Here is a 12266-nt window from a genome sequence, read left to right on the forward strand (position 1 = left end):
AGAATACTATTTTAAGGAAAAGTCGCCCACGAAAGAACCTGGGCACGACAACCAAACGACTGATCCGCTCTCAACCCCAGTCCCCTTGCATCGGGACTGTGACTGTGTGATCATCGTCACGTGTGCATCACCATTCCCCTCGAAAGGGAACAGATACTACACATGATCTTAGCGAAAAGGCCGAGAAGTGATGTAGAATACATGATGGGATCGGTCTATATTTCGTGTTTGTAAGGCAATATAGGCTATAATGCAGCTATGAACATGTACTGACGTAACTCTACACAATTGAACAATACGAATTCCATCAGTTTAAGGGTGTTTGTAAGGTCTATATTTCGTGTTTGTAAGGAATATAGGCTATAATGCAGCTATGAACAAGTACTGACGTAACTCTACAACAATTGACAATACGAATTCCATCAGTTAATCTTCAACAGGTTCATCTCGATGGTTGAATGAATTTGATGAATGACCAGACAAGAAACATGCATATTCATGAGTATGGCACGCGACTCACACACGAGGCGGGGAAATCATTTAGCTTGCATAGCGCGGAGCGGAGTGCACCTAATCAACTCTCTGGACTCTCTGGACTAGGATGAGCGCTGCTTTGCAGTGAATGTGAGTATTACTCCGGATTGAAATTTGGAAATGATTTTTTTAGTTTATACATGCGTCTTTCTGGGCCCTTTTTTTATTTTATGGGATACGTCTATATGACAAGCCAAGCCTAATGTGCAATTATTCGAAAAACTCAGTTTATCGCCGATAAAAAAAGAAACTATAACACATGAAAGACATGTTTTCATATTGAAGAAAAGTTGTTGTTCACAGAGTCGATAAACCCTGTTAGGCTGTTTCTCGCTCGATAAACTGAAATAGAAAGCATGATTAAATTATAGCAGACATGCCTACCATATAGTATGAGAAAAATAATTATATTGAATAGCATGCAGAATTTTTCGTGATAACTTAAATCCCAAAACTTAAATGGAGAAAAAGACCATACTTAGTTTTTTTGTACAAGTGGCGTCGCTGACGGCACAATACGTTGACTTCACAAGAAACTTGAAATAGTTGTTCACATTAATTAACCGACGCAACAGTGTATTACTGGTGTCGTTTATTAAAATCAAGTCACTGATAGTCTCAAGCTTAATTAGTACCACCCAAATTTCATTTATTTACTATACATTTGCATTTTGTCATTATAGGCGAATGGTTGCAACTTCAGTGGTTTAAGTTTATCCTAAATTGCAATATGTAGAAACCTCATGGGAAGGGGTATCATGAAAAACAAAGAACATTGTCAAGACCATTAGCAGATGATAACAATATTAATTGTACTGCTGTTGCCCAGACCAGTCTTGGCCAGTATAGTTAAACATATTTTGAGAGCTGTTTGCTGTTAACCACCAGATATGCATAATGCATGCTTTCTCCAGCCAGCATCCACTGCAACTACTTTTACCATGCACCAGGAACTGTCAACAGAAACCTTCACCAGTCCCGAGCCATTAAACAAGCATCGAGTTCTGCAATCTTCCCAGACCCACACACCAACCGACTGACCAACCAGCCTTTACTATATTTAACTAAATATATGCGAGTGAAATGTGTATTCTTTCATACTTCTATTTGATATATGTTGCTATTTATTTAAGGCCAACATTAACAATTAAGTTACGTCGACCAACATTTCACCGTCCATAATAAACCATCTGCCATTTCTTCATCATCTATCATCCACTATCCACCATTATTAAATGTTGATTGAATTTTTTTTTAATAGTTTGACATACAGAATTTATATTATTATATCATCTGATATATATTTCATCATGATTTTCTAATTGATATTTGATCGACTTTGCAGGTTTTGTCCAACTCCAAAGCCACTAACATCCTCTACCATCCACCAAAGAACCAGTCACGAACAACCAACCCACAAGCCTTAAAAATTGTTTGTATGTATTCAACATTTTCTATTCAGATTTTGTTGAATGTTTTAAGTACATATACATTCTATTTAAAATATTGAATTGTGTGCCATCCAACAGTAGTACATGATTTTTAATAGTTTTATATGTATTTCTTTCCTGGGTGTTTTAAATTTGATAATATTGTATCATTTGATATAGTAAGTTTGATGCACTCTTGCGTTTTGTCTTTATTGCACGCTTTTCCCAGTTAGCATCCACTGTAACTGTGTCGGCTTCCCAACATTTACAGTCACCAAACAAGATAGTCTTCAACCAGTCCCTAACCACAACTGAACCAACCAGCATTGTGTCACCAGACGTGCAGGCATTTCCCAGCCACCACCTACTACAACTACTTTTACCATACACCAAGCACTTCCACCATTCACCAGCCATCAAAAAAGCAACAAGTCTGCGAACATCCACAACCCACCAACCAACTGACTGGTGAACCAATCAGCCTTTTACCACCATAGACCGTTGCTGCAGACTTTAATGAGTATTCTTTCATACTTTTAAATGAAATATTGTCGTTTTGTTAGGACCATTATCAACATTCCACTTCCCCCCACCAATCATCTACCACCCATTCATCCATAATCAACTATATGTCATCCATCATTTACAATCTTCTATGCACCATTATTAAATGTTGTATGAATTTTGTTTTTAAAGTCTGACATGCATTTTATGAGTGTTTTATATTATTGCAACATCTGATATATAATTCATCATGATTTTCTAATTGATATTTGATCGACTTTGCAGGTTTTCTCCAGCTAAAAAGCCACTAACATCCTCTACCATCCACCAAAGAACCAGTCACCAACAACCAACCCACAAGCCTTCAAAATTGTTTGTATGTATTAAACATTTTCTATTCAGATTTTGTTGAATGTTTTAAAAACATATACTTTCTATTTAAAATATGGTAGGTTTGTGTCATCCAACATTAATACATGCTTTTAAATAGTTTTATATGCATTTCTTTCCGTAGTGTTTCAAATTTGATATTATTGCATCATTTGATATAGGAAGTTTGATCACTCTTTTGTATTTTTTATATTGCAGGCTTTCCCCAACTAGGTTGACTTCCCACCAGTAACAGCCACCAAACAAGATAGTCTTCAACCAGTCCCTAACCAAAACTGAACCAACCCAGCATTGTGTCACCAGACGTGCAGGCGTTTCCCAGCCACCACCTACTGCAACTACTTTTACCATACACCAAGCACTTCCACCATTCACCAGCCATCAAAAAAGCAACAAGTCTGCGAACATCCACAACCCACCAAACAACTGACTGGCGAACCAATCAGCCTTTTACCACCATAGACCGTTGCTGCAGACTTTAATGAGTATTCTTTCATACTTTTAAATGAAATATTGTCGTTTTGTTAGGACCATTATCAACATTCCACTTCCCCCCACCAATCATCTACCACCCATTCATCCATAATCAACTATATGTCATCCATCATTTACAATCTTCTATGCACCATTATTAAATGTTGTATGAATTTTGTTTTTAAAGTCTGACATGCATTTTATGAGTGTTTTATATTATTGCAACATCTGATATATAATTCATCATGATTTTCTAATTGATATTTGATCGACTTTGCAGGTTTTCTCCAGCTAAAAAGCCACTAACATCCTCTACCATCCACCAAAGAACCAGTCACCAACAACCAACCCACAAGCCTTCAAAATTGTTTGTATGTATTAAACATTTTCTATTCAGATTTTGTTGAATGTTTTAAAAACATATACTTTCTATTTAAAATATGGTAGGTTTGTGTCATCCAACATTAATACATGCTTTTAAATAGTTTTATATGCATTTCTTTCCGTAGTGTTTCAAATTTGATATTATTGCATCATTTGATATAGGAAGTTTGATCACTCTTTTGTATTTTTTATATTGCAGGCTTTCCCCAACTAGGTTGACTTCCCACCAGTAACAGCCACCAAACAAGATAGTCTTCAACCAGTCCCTAACCAAAACTGAACCAACCCAGCATTGTGTCACCAGACGTGCAGGCGTTTCCCAGCCACCACCTACTGCAACTACTTTTACCATACACCAAGCACTTCCACCATTCACCAGCCATCAAAAAAGCAACAAGTCTGCGAACATCCACAACCCACCAACCAACTGATTGGCGAACCAATCAGCCTTTTACCACCATAGACTGTTGCTGCAGACTTTAATGAGTATATTCTTTCATACTTTTAAATGAAATATTGTCGTTTTGTTAGGACCATTATCAACATTCCACTTCCCCCACCAATCATCTACCATTCATTCATCCATAATCAACTATCTGTCATCCATCATTTACCATCTTCTATGCACCATTATTAAATGTTGTATGAATTTTGTTTTTAAATAGTCTGACATACATTTTATGTGGGTTTTATATTATTACAACATCTGATATATAATTCATGATGATTTTCTAGTTGATATTTGATCGACTTTGCAGGTTTTCTCCAGCTAAAAAGCCACTAACATCCTCTACCATCCACCAAAGAACCAGGCACCAAAAACCAACCCACAAGTGCCTTTAAAATTGTTTGTATGTATTAAACATTTTTATTCAGATTTTGTTGAATGTTTTAAAAACATATACTTTCTATTTAAAGTATTGTTGGAAATTTGTGTCATCCAACATTAATACAAGTTGTTAAACAATTAAATTAGTAGTTCTTTTTGTAGTGTTTTAAATTTGATAATATTGCATCATTTGATATAGGAAGTTTGATCACTCTTTTGTTTTTTCTATATTGCAGGCTTTCCCCAACTATGTTGACTTCCCACCAGTAACAGCCACCAAACAAGAGTCTTCAACCAGTCCCTAACCACAACTGAACCAACCACCAGACGTGCAGGCATTCCCTAGCCACCACCTACTGCAACTACTTAACCATACACCAGGCACTTCCACCATTCACCAGCCATCAAACAAGCAACAAGTCTGCGAACATCCACAACTAACCAATTGACTGGCGAACTAATCAGCCTTTTACCACCATAGACCGTTGCTGCAGACTTAAATGAGTATTCTTTCATACTTCTGAATGGAATATTGTCGTTTTATTAGGACCATTATCAACATTCCACTTCCTCCCACCAATCATCACCATCCATTCATCCATAATCAACTATCTGTCATCCATCATTTACCATCTTCTATGCACCATTATTATATGTTGTATGAACTTTGTTTTTAAATAGTGTGACATACATTTTATGAGTTATATATTTTTACAACATCTGATATATAATTCATGATGATTTTCTAGTTGATATTTGTTCGACTTTGCAGGTTTTCTCCAGCTAAAAAGCCACTAATATCCTCTACCATCCACCAAAGAACCAGTCACCAAAAACCAACCCACAAGTGCCTTCAAAATTGTTTGTATGTATTTAACATTTTTTATACAGATTTTGTTGAATGTTTTAAATACATATACTTTCTATTTAAAGTATTGTAGGTTTGTGTCATCCAACATTAATACATGCTGTTAAATAGTTAAATATGTAGTTCTTTTTGTAGTGTTTTAAATTTGATAATATTGCATCATTTGATATAGGAAGTTTGATCACTCTTTTGTATTTTCTATATTGCAAGCTTTCCTCAACTATGTTGACTTCCCACCAGTAACAGCCACCAAACAAGATAGTCTTCAACCAGTCCCTAACCACAACTGAACCAACCAGCATTGTGTCACCAGACGTGCAGGCATTCCACAGCTACCACCTACTGCAACTTCTTTTACCATACACCAAGCACTTCCACCATTCACCAGCCATCGAACAAGCAACAAGTCTGCGAACATCCACAACCCACCCACCAACTGACTGGCAAACCAATCGGCCTTTTACCACCAAAGACCGTTGCTGCAGACTTTAATGAGTATTCTTTCATACTTTTAAATGAAATATTGTCGTTTTGTTAGGACCATTATCAACATTCCACTTCCCCCAACCAATCATCTACCATCCATTCATCCATCATCCATAATCAACTATCTGTCATCTGTCATTTACAATCTTCTATGCACCATTATTAAATGTTGTATGAATTTTGTTTTTAAATAGTCTGATGTACATTTTATGAGTGTTTTATGCTATTACAACATCAGATATATAATTCATTATGATTTTCTAGTTGATATTTGATCGACTTTGCAGGTTTTCTCCAGCTAAAAAGCCACTAACATCCTCTACCATCCACCAAAGAACCAGTCACCAACAACCAACCCACAAGTGCCTTCAAAATTGCTTGTATGTATTTAACATTTTTTATTCAGATTTTGTTGAATGTTTTAAATACATATACTTTCTATTTAAAGTATTGTAGGTTTGTGTCATCCAACATTAATACATGCTTTATATGTATTCTTTTTGTAGTGTTTCAAATTTGACATTATTGCATCATTTGATATAGGAAGTTTGATCACTCTTTTGTATTTTCTATATTGCAGGCTTTCCGCAACTATGTTGACTTCCCACCAGTAACAGCCACCAAACAAGATAGTCTTCAACCAGTCCCTAACCACAACTGAACCAACCAGCATTGTGTCACCAGACATGCAGGCATTCCACAGCCACCACCTACTGCAACTACTTTTACCATACACCACGCACTTCCACCATTCACCAGCCATCGAACAAGCAACAAGTCTGCGAACATCCACTACCCACCAACCGACTGGCAAACCAATCAGCCTTTTACCACCATAGACCGTTGCTGCAGACTTTAATGAGTATTTTTTCATACTTCTGAATGAAATATTGTTGTTTTATTACGACCATTATCAACATTCCACTTCCCCCCACCATTGATCTACCATTCATTCATCCATCATCCATAACCAACTATATGTCATCCATCATTTACCATCTTCTATGCACCATTATTATATGTTGTATGAACTTTGTTTTTAAATAGTCTGACATACATTTTATGAGTGTTTTATATTATTACAACATCTGATATATAATTCATCATGATTTTCTAGTTGATATTTGATCGACTTTGCAGGTTTTCTCCAGCTAAAAAGCCACTAACATCCCTACCATCGACCAAAGAACCAGGCACCAAAAACCAACCCACAAGTGCCTTCAAAATTGCTTGTATGTATTAAACATTTTCTATTCAGATTTTGTTGAATGTTTTACATACATATACTTTCTATTTGAGGTTTGTGTCATCCAACATTAATACATGCTTTTAAATAGTTTTATATGTATTCTTTTTGTAGTGTTTCAAATTTGACATTATTGCATCATTTGATATAGGAAGTTTGATCACTCTTTTGTATTTTCTATATTGCAGGCTTTCCCCAACTATGTTGACTTCCCACCAGTGACAGCCACCAAACAAGATAGTCTTCAACCAGTCCCTAACCACAACTGAACCAACCAGCATTGTGTCACCAGACGTGCAGGCATTCCACAGCTACCACCTACTGCAACTTCTTTTACCATACACCAAGCACTTCCACCATTCACCAGCCATCGAACAAGCAACAAGTCTGCGAACATCCACAACCCACCCACCAACTGACTGGCAAACCAATCGGCCTTTTACCACCAAAGACCGTTGCTGCAGACTTTAATGAGTATTCTTTCATACTTCTAAATGAAATATTGTCGTTTATTAGGACCATTATCAACATTCCACTTCCCCCAACCATCCATTCATCCATCATCCATAATCAACTATCTGTCATCCATCATTTACAATCTTCTATGCACCATTATTAAATGTTGTATGAACTTTGTTTTTAAATAGTTTGACATACATTTTATGAGTGTTTTATATTATTACAACATCTGATATATAATTCATGATGATTTTCTAGTTGATATTTGATCGACTTTGCAGTTTTTCTCCAGCTAAAAAGCCACTAACATCCTCTACCATCGACCAAAGAACCAGTCGCCAACAACCAACCCACAAGTGCCTTCAAAATTGTTTGTATGTATTAAACATTTTTTTTCAGATTTTGTTGAATGTTTTATATACATATACTTTCTATTTAAAGTATTGTAGGTTTGTGTCATCCAACATTAATACATGCTGTAAAATAGTTAAATATGTAGTTCTTTTTGTAGTGTTTTAAATTTGATATTATTGCATCATTTGATATAGGAAGTTTGATCACTCTTTTGTATTTTCTATATTGCAGGCTTTCCCCAACTATGTTGACTTCCCACCAGTAACAGCCACCAAACAAAATAGTCTTCAGCCAGTTCCTAACCAAAACTGAACCAACTAGCATTGTGTCACCAGACATGCAGGTGTTTCCCAGCCACCACCTACTGCAACTTCTTTTACCATACACCAGGCACTTCCACCATTCACCAGCCATCAAACAAGCAACAAGTCTGCGAACATCCACAACCCACCAACCAATTGACTGGTGAACCAATCAGCCTTTTACCACCATAGACCGTTGCTGCAGACTTTAATGAGTATTCTTTCATACTTTTAAATGAAATATTGTCGTTTTGTTAGGACCATTATCAACATTCCACTTCCCCCCACCAATCATCTACCACCCATTCATCCATAATCAACTATATGTCATCCATCATTTACAATCTTCTATGCACCATTATTAAATGTTGTATGAATTTTGTTTTTAAAGTCTGACATGCATTTTATGAGTGTTTTATATTATTGCAACATCTGATGTATAATTCATCATGATTTTCTAATTGATATTTGATCGACTTTGCAGGTTTTCTCCAGCTAAAAAGCCACTAACATCCGCTACCATCGACCAAAGAACCAGTCGCCAACAACCAACCCACAAGTGCCTTCAAAATTGTTTGTATGTATTAAACATTTTCTCTTGCATAGTAGCAGTTTGATTTCTTGACCACATGCTAGCACTAAAAATCTGCTTTTGAAAAAAAGCCAATTTTTAAAAAAGAACACTAAGGCAGTTTGTCAGTTAATATCACCTGTTCCGGTTAGATCCATGCGTTTACTTGTCAGTAATAGGCTTGTTCTGCAGTGCAACATTCTGTCCTAGCAATACTTGCAGTGTATTTAATTTCAATGTGCAAAATATGTGCCTGCTATCGCACTAGGCTAGAGCCTAGCCTAGAACGTTGAATGTCCTTCTACAGAAAACTCTTGCATACTAATCATCACATATTATATATTTATATGTTTATTGTAGTTGTAGTAGCCTTGTGTATTAAAAGTTGTTCACAGGTTTTGTTTGGTAAAAACACGTAAGAACAAATAAAGACAGTGCACCATGGAGAAAGGTTTGCTTTTACTGTATTCCTGCAATGTAATGACATCATAACTTTAACCGAATAATCGCCAGAAGAGCTATGGGATTAGGCCTAATCGACAACAAAAGATTATCAGCACTACCATCTGTATGTCATCCATCATCTACTATGCACCATTTTTAAATATTGTATGAGTTTATTATGATTTTGTTGGACAGGACGACAACATTTTTCTTCGTTTGTCCGAAGGTTGGTGGTGAACACAACAGCAACAACCGCTGTGGAGGACGACAATCAAGGTTGGTAGTGGACCCAACGACAACAAAGGTGGTGGAGGATGACAACGAAGGATGGTGGTGGTGAACAATGACCAAGGATGGTGGTGATGAACAACAACCAAGGTGGAGTACTACAATGAAGGTTGGCAATGGACCCAACGACAACAAAGGTGGTAGAGGAAAACAACAAATGTAGGTGGTGGAGGACGACAACCAAGGTGGAGAACAACTAAGGTGGAGTACTACAATGAAGGTTGTAGGTGGTGGAGGATGACAACCAAGGTGGAGAACAACTACGGTGGAGTACAATGAAGGTTGTTGTTGGAGGAGGACAACAATGAAGATTTGTGGCGAACACAAGGACAATGACGTTTGGTGGGGGAGTACAACAACAAAGGTGGTGTTTCTCCAATGTTCTATGTTTATTTCTTAGATATTTGTTTGTTCGATGTCAATTCGAAGTTTGTTCGGTGTTTTGCAATTGTTCGTTCATAAGTTTGTTTGTTTGATATTTGTTCGATGTTTGTTTGTTTGTCCGTTGTTTGTTTGTTAATATTTAATATTTTGTTCAGATTTGATACATTTCTCTTTTCCTTGTTAATAGAAGGTGAAAGACGAAGATGACTACAACAACTACAATGTTGGTGGTGGAGGACAACAACGAAGGTTGCTTGAACACAACGACAATTACAGTGCTGGTGGGGGAAGACAACAACAAGAAATGTGGTTTTTCTTTGATGTTTATTTTGATGTTTGTTCGTTTGTTATAGTCCTCCTTATTTGTTCAATCATCATATATATCATGTCAATTCTGTGTTTGTTCGATGTCTTTACATTGTATGTTCCATGTTGTTTGTTCAATGTTTGTTCATATTAAATAGTGTGTTTAGATTTGATACACATTTCTTTTTTTCTTGTTAATAGCAGCAACTACAGTGTTGATGGAGGAGGGCAAGGACAATAAAGGTTGGTGGTGGAGGACACAACAACGACGAACATTGGTGGTGAACACAACAACGGTGTTGGAGGAGGATGACGACAATAAAGATTGGCAGTGGACCCAACAACAACAAAGGTGGTGGAGGAAAACAACTATGGTGGTGTTTGTATGAAGTATACTTCTTGAATGTTTGTTTGTTCGATGTTTGTTTCTTTGTTTCCATGTTTGTCCAATGTTTGTTTTTTCTGTTCGATGTTTGTTTCTTTGTTCAATGTTTGTTTGTTTCTTTGTTCAATGTTTGTTTCTTTGTTCAATGTTTGTTTCTTTGTTCCATGTTTGTTTCTTTGTTTTGATGTTTGTTTCGATGTTTGTTTGTCCCATGTTTGTTTGTTTGTCTAATGTTTGTTTCTTTTGTTTCGATGTTTGTGTTTTTTTGTTCGATGTTTGTTTCTTTGTCCAATGTTTGTTTGTTTGTTTTGATATATGTCTGTCCGATGTTTGTTTGTTTGTCCAATGTTTGTTTGTCCAATGTTTGTTTCTTTGTTCCATGTTTGTTTGTTTGTTTTGATGTTTGTTTGTCCGATGTTTGTTTCTTTTGTTCGATGTTTGTTTTTTTTTGTTCGATGTTTGTTTCTTTGTCCAATGTTTGTTTCTTTGTTCCATGTTTTGATGTTTGTTTGTCCGATGTTTGTTTCTTTTGTTTTGTTGTTTGTTTTTTTTTGTTTCTTTGTTCCATGTTTGTTTGTTTTGATGTTTGTTTTGTTTTGTTCGATGTTTGTTTGTTTTTTGTCCAATGTTTGTTTCTTTGTTCCATGTTTGTTTGTTTGTTTGTTTTGATGTTTGTTTTGTTTTGTTCGATGTTTGTTTTTTTTTGTTCGATGTTTGTTTCTTTGTCCAATGTTTGTTTCTTTGTTTCTTTGTTCCATGTTTGTTTGTTTGTTTGTTTTGATGTTTGTTTTGTTTTGTTCGATGTTTGTTTTTTTTTGTTCGATGTTTGTTTCTTTGTCCAATGTTTGTTTCTTTGTTCCATGTTTGTTTGTTTGTTTTGATGTTTGTTTTGTTTTGTTCGATGTTTTTTTTTTTTGTTCGATGTTTGTTTCTTTGTCCAATGTTTGTTTCTTTGTTCCATGTTTGTTTGTTTGTTTTGATGTTTGTTTTTTTTTGTTCGATGTTTGTTTCTTTGTCCAATGTTTGTTTCTTTGTTCCATGTTTGTTTGTTTGTTTTGATGTTTGTTTTGTTTTGTTCGATGTTTGTTTTTTTTTGTTCGATGTTTGTTTCTTTGTCCAATGTTTGTTTCTTTGTTTTGATGTTTGTTTTTTTTGTTCGATGTTTGTTTTTTTTGTTCGATGTTTGTTTTTTTTTTGTTCGATGTTTGATGTTTGTTTGTTTGTTTCTTTTGTTTCATTGTTTCTTTGTTCAATGTTTGTTTCGATGTTTTTTGTTTTGTTTCTTTGTTTCTTTGTTTGTCCGATGTGTGTTTGTTTGTCCGATGTGTGTGCCTGTTTCGATGTTTGTTTGTTTGTTTGTCTGTTTCAGGGAGGGTGGGGACTGGGGGGTCGGGACGAGGGACGGAGGTCAGGGCGGGAGGTCGGTCGGTACAGGAGGTCGGGTCGGGACGGGAAGGTCGGGATGGGGAGGTCGTGTCAGGACGGGGAGGTCGGGTCAGGACGAGCGGGAGGTCGGTACAGGAGGTCGGGTCGGGTAGGTCGGCTCGGGATGGGGATGTCGGGACGGGGAGGTCGGGTCGGGACGAGGGACGGAGGTCAGGGTGGGAGGTCGTCCTGCTGTCTGAAAA

General features: G+C 36.5%; 1 long non-coding RNA gene across 21 annotated transcripts; it reads left to right on the plus strand.

Annotated features, from left to right (window-relative positions):
- The first annotated feature begins 396 nt into the window (after nt 1-396).
- On the plus strand, nt 397-11834 carry LOC139961165 (uncharacterized). 21 transcript variants are annotated; one of them, XR_011790766.1, is made up of 20 exons: nt 398-624; nt 1423-1608; nt 1880-1970; nt 2194-2484; nt 2754-2844; nt 3057-3343; nt 3613-3703; nt 3916-4202; nt 4475-4567; nt 4782-5049; nt 5318-5410; nt 5624-5908; nt 6187-6279; nt 6480-7131; nt 7334-7978; nt 8190-8475; nt 8745-8837; nt 9502-9783; nt 9845-9927; nt 10135-11829. It is a non-coding gene; the product is annotated as an uncharacterized lncRNA (long non-coding RNA). The 21 variants fall into 21 exon arrangements; XR_011790762.1 differs by having other exon boundaries at nt 397-624; nt 9502-9927; nt 10135-11830; XR_011790760.1 differs by having other exon boundaries at nt 399-624; nt 9845-11830.
- Nucleotides 11835-12266: the final 432 nt, after the last annotated feature.

Source organism: Apostichopus japonicus, chromosome 20, assembly GCF_037975245.1.
Source record: "Apostichopus japonicus isolate 1M-3 chromosome 20, ASM3797524v1, whole genome shotgun sequence".
Classification (NCBI taxonomy): domain Eukaryota; kingdom Metazoa; phylum Echinodermata; class Holothuroidea; order Aspidochirotida; family Stichopodidae; genus Apostichopus; species Apostichopus japonicus.